This window comes from Macadamia integrifolia, chromosome 12 (genome assembly GCF_013358625.1).
Source record: "Macadamia integrifolia cultivar HAES 741 chromosome 12, SCU_Mint_v3, whole genome shotgun sequence".
Lineage (NCBI taxonomy): Eukaryota > Viridiplantae > Streptophyta > Magnoliopsida > Proteales > Proteaceae > Macadamia > Macadamia integrifolia.
The window spans coordinates 14,196,708-14,202,332 of NC_056568.1; positions in this window are offsets into that span (position 1 = coordinate 14,196,708).

The window sequence follows — 5,625 nt, forward strand, 5'->3', positions numbered from 1 at the left end:
TTTTTCTTTTTTTTTTTTAAATTAATTTCGGAATGAAAAAATTAAAAAATATTTTTTTTTGAGAAAAAATCAAAAATTTCCATGGAAGTTGTAGAACACTTGTTTTTACATAACATATAAAAAATCTAAACATTTTTAACCATTGAGCATGAGTAGATCTAAGAAATTTGAAAAAAATTGAAACCCTCATTTTCTCTTGAAAAAAGTTTGTAAACCCTTATAAATCCAATGATTTCATGTAATAATGATGCACAAAATGTGATTCTAAGTATGATAAACCTTAGATTTATAAAAAAACTTGAAAATCTAAGGTTAAAGTTGAAAAAAGTGAGTAAAGACTCAAGAACTTACTATTCAAATGTTTCAACTTTCAAGTTCAAGCCTTCAAGGTTCTTCTTGGACTATGAGCCCGTTTGATAACGTTTCTGTCGTTTCTGTTTCAAGAAATGGCAGAAACTGAAATTGTTGTTTCTTGAAACAGAAACAGGTAAGAAAGGTGTTTGATAAGAAGGGTGAGGTTTCAAGACCCACGAGTCCCCCACAACACCAACAAGCTCACCATCTGGAGCTTCTCCGGCTTTACATCGACACCACGATAGGCGGCGACAACGACGCTCACCGCCAGATTAACAATGCCAATACATTCAAACACGTTGTTCACACAATCATCTCTGTCAACTGTAGTGATCCCCAAAACATAGATTCCATTAACAAGCCGATAAACGACACGATACTTGCTCTCAACACCTACAATCACTTGCCCACTCGATGCAGCTAGTGGATCATCACCCAGAGATGAATCGCCATCTTCGGCCAATTTGTGCTTTCCGCTCGCAAAAGCAATTCGAGTCTGGAAAAAAGCATTGAGAGCATAGAGAGCTCTCGCGGGTGGGAACCATTCGCGAGTTTGGAGAAGGATATCAGCAGATCCGTTCGTTGGTTGAAGCGAGAGAGCTAAACAAGCCATTGCTTTAGGGTTCTCTTCAGGATCTACGAAGATCTAAGGTTTTTGTTTCGGATGTTGTTGTCATCGAAAGTACATGACCAATTTTTGATTGAACGATTAGGGTTCTTAGGTCTCTTCCTCTTCTCTGAAATCAAGTCGAAGCAAAAAATTTGTATATCTAGGGTTTCGTTCTTAGAGATCTGATTGTTTTTGTGCCGACAAGAGAGAGACACCTACCTGAGAATCTGAATGATAAAGAAATGGTATCGTTGCTTCTGAATTCCCAGAGAGAGAGAATACAGCAATTGCTGCAAAGACTTCTCAAAATCTTGATCTGAATTTTGTCTGAAGGAGGTGGCATGGTGGGTTCAGAGGGAGGAGGTGAGGGTTCAGGGAGAGGAGGAGGCAGCGGAGGAGGGTTCAACAGGGAAAGGACGAAGGAGAAGGGCCTGTGGTTGCAGAGCTCCCTTTGAATGAACAGTCTAAATTCCCGTTGGTTCGTTGTTGGTTCGTACGTCATCGATTTTTTGTGCCCCTTTTTTGTTTCCAGAAACGAGCGAAACAAGTAAAACTTGTTTCGTCATTCATGTTTCTTGAAGCATAAATTGTTATAAATTTCAATTTATGTTTCAAGAAACAAGTGGAACAGAACATTTTTACCAAACGGTATTTATGTCGTTTCTGTGTTTCTGAGAACAAGAAAACACAGAAACACGTTTCTGGTTACGTTATCAAACGGGCCCTATGTTTCTCTCCTTCTTTGAACCATTCACTTCCACAATGTTTCTTTCAATCTACCATTTGAGTCTCCAAAAAGGTGTGTGAATCAAAGGGGAAGAAAGAAGCAAAATATAAAAAATTGTTGGTGAGAGTGTGAAGTGTTTGTTTCAAACAACAAAAAATTCACACTTAAGTAGTCGTATCGTACCTATATGGTACGATACGGCTCGATACTGCACGATACCTTCGATACGTACCGATACTCTCGGGAATTTTTAGATTTTCAAAAGTTCGTATAGTAGAGTATCATACGTATCGGTACCGATACGGTACGGCAAGATACGATACGTACGATATGCCGATACACAAAAAGAGGCCCAAAATTTCTCGTAGCGTATCGATATGTATCGTGCTGATGCCTACCGATACGGATATGTATAGGCCGATACGGCACGATACGCACCGATACTTAAAACCATGAGTAAACTCATTCTCACATTGGTTGATCAGCTAAGGGTGAAAATAATGGGTAGACCACATAAGAGGTACGAGAAGGCATCCGTGTGGGAGGGTAAAGTAACACCAAGGGTTATGGTAAAGTTGAACAAGGTTCAGCAAGAAGCAAGGCATTGCAGATGTCAACCGGCAGGTGAAGGTCAATTTGAGGTCTTAGATAAATTTGAAAATAGATTTGTGGTTGATCTAAAAGATTATAGATGTGATTGCACAATTTGGGAAACCACTGGTATACCTTGTCTCCATGTTGCAGCTTCTATATTATACATAAGGGGAGAGTTGGTCAACTACTGTGATCCATTTTTCACTATTGAAAAATACATAGATACATACAAAGAGATGATTCATCCACTTCCAGATCTGACAGGGTTGAAGGATAATGCTCCTAATGAGAGAGTACTACCACAAAATCTGAAGAGATTATTAGGTAGATCTCATAAACTCAAGAAAAGAAAATTAGGAGAAGCACTTCCCCTTCAGAGTTTAGGAAGAGATCATCATCAATTAGGTATGACATTTGCAAGAATGAAGGACATAGTAGGAGGACATGCCCGAGGGTTGGGGATGCTGAGTAGGATGACTGTACTAGTAAAAAGAAGAGTATGAAGGTAAATGCAACTCACTTTATTTATTTAGTTGAAACTTATTTAATAAGTATCTCATACTTATTTTATGTTGTGTAGAAGAAACAAAAAGGAGAGAGTCAAAATGAGATCAGCACATCTCAACGGATGACTAGATCACAGACATTTATGGCTAGCACAGTTTGGTGTTTACAGGACAAGGTACTGACCAAACAGAAGACTAATCGAGCAAAGAGGACAACAAGGGAGCGGGGGAAGAAATGAAGCACAAGCAATCCGGATGTTTTAATTTAGAACAAGAAAACAATGATGTGTTAATTAACTTTTTCTAAGTTTAAGACAGTTGGGTGTTTCCTTATGGTTTTGGATGTGTTTGACGGATTTGCTTTTTAAGAATTATTTCTATTTCACACTAGATATGGTTGTACGAAATATGTTATGAACAGGCATTTGAACAAGTATTCATGGATATGTTTTGGATGTTTCTTTATGGTTCTGGTTGTGATGAAATATGTTGGTTTCAGGTGTGTAATGTTACAGCTATTTAATTAAGATGTTATCCATTTAAAATTAGACATGGGATGTCAATTTGGTATGAGAAAATTGCATTGTCAATTTAGTATTATTTACAAGTGTATATATTAAATGTCATTTTATAGCCAAAATACTGTCCGTTTGTTTTAGGAACTCATCACAATGATGGCCCTCTCTCTATCAAAATGCAACCCATTCAATTTGAGGGTCATGATTAACCAATAACTTAGTAATAAGAACAGAGAATTAATGATTTCATTAAGTTCAACAGCTTAAAGACTCGACACAACTTCACTATTAAACATTGGAAGTCATTTTTTAACACATAACACTAAACAGACCACCACAAGCTCACCAATTACAATCTTCATCGTTTCGTACGCTTTCTCTAAATGCTTAATTCTTTTAATCAAGGCACAAATCTCTTCTTTCATTTGTTGATCTTGGATTCTTTCACCAACAACTAATTCTGAATTAGTTGCCTAAGGCAAAAGTCTTGGTGCAACTATAGGATCACACCATGAGAAGAATCGACATCCTTTTGGTGCTTCAAGGCAGCAGTAGTACAATATGTTTGGGTTCGAACTAGGCTCTGAAATTCGCACCAATACCCTTTTGGGTTCAAGACATTTGCATTTTATATTCACAAACCTTAACCCACTTTGGTTGCTGTCATTAAATCTCGTGGTAGATATCAGTTATCTACAAATTAAATATGGTAAAAGTGAATTACAAATAGTTAGCATCCAAAGTATGAGAAATTATCAAAATATAGACCCAGAACCCAAACGAAGGGAACACAAGTCATAGATCTAGAACAGAGAAAACACTGAAAAAAGAAGAAGAAAAGAGGAATTATGGTACAAGAGAGAATGAAAACCTTATAATGCTTCTTCTAACAACAATGCCATCTCCTTTATTTTGAGCATTGGGAATGTCACACCCCACTCCAGTAGACCCAACTTACCATTTGGAATACCGGAGGTATGAGTAAGACACATACCTATCTCACAAACCTATTGGGATCTTTGATAGCAGTACCTTAATATTTTCACAATCTCACAACACAAATCAACATAAGCAGCGGAATCAGAGTATAGTAGCAGAATTATAAATAAAATAGGGAAACATCTAATAGTAATATAATAGCAATAACCGAGTTATTATGTTACATTCATCCATGACATATAATATAATCTCAAGAAAACATACAATCTACAACTATATCCAAAAATATCAAAATATGATGTAAAATCTCACGGTGCGACGTAAGCACAGTGATCGCAAGCACAGTCCTAATCATGCTCCTCAGCTTTTGGCATCCACCAATCGTTCACACCATACTCTGACCCAGAAGATACTGGGTCACCCGCCATTGGCACCACGGTACCTGCATCATCATTTAAAAAGAGGTGTATACGTGGGTTGAGCTTTCCAACTCGCTCAGTGAGGGGTGGGGTCAAACACATCCAGGCAAGATGATAGCAATAATAATTTATAATGCATGATTGTGGAAATTAAACACATAGTTCATGATGCTCATGATGTAATTCATTTATTTATTATCCACCTAACAATACAAGCTAAGTCTGGTAAATGCTACTACGGTGCATTAGGTTGTATCCCTCATCTCAAAAATGACATTGACAACACAGCGATACAAACCCTAGCCATGATTAGAAGCCTGTTGGTCGTTGTATACATCCATGGGTCACCCAAAAAACCCCTGATAACTCCCTCTTGGCAGTCACGGCATCGGTAACACATCGGCCACGTCAGACAGGTTCCCACCTCTGGCAACAATCACATCGTACAGCGAGAGTGGCACTTCGGAAAGGCTCATCAAACATACCACAATGGGTTATCCAATACCTCAACCCCTATTGGCAAGGGTGCGTAGCATTGGGAGTGATACCTAACCACATATATACTATATACCTTCATAATGATACAGTTAGTGTGGATTACACAATACCGGAGAGACCTCGGCCACAAAGTGTAATCCATCACCAAATACAGTCCCGAGTACACGATACCAAAGAGACCTGGGTCACAAAGTGAAACCCGAGACCGTTTACCTAATCTAGCAAACATATCACAGTTGAGTATAGACTACACAACACCAGCAAGACCTCGTCCATGAAGTGTATCTATTTCCAAATGTAGTCTCAGGGTACACGATACCAGTGAGATTTTAGCCATAAAGTATAACCCGCGACTACAACTAGTTCTAATACACATAATCAATGCATGAATGCAACATACATACGGCAATTATGGCATCGGTACCACCTCGGCCATATCGGATTCTGTCTCATGCACACA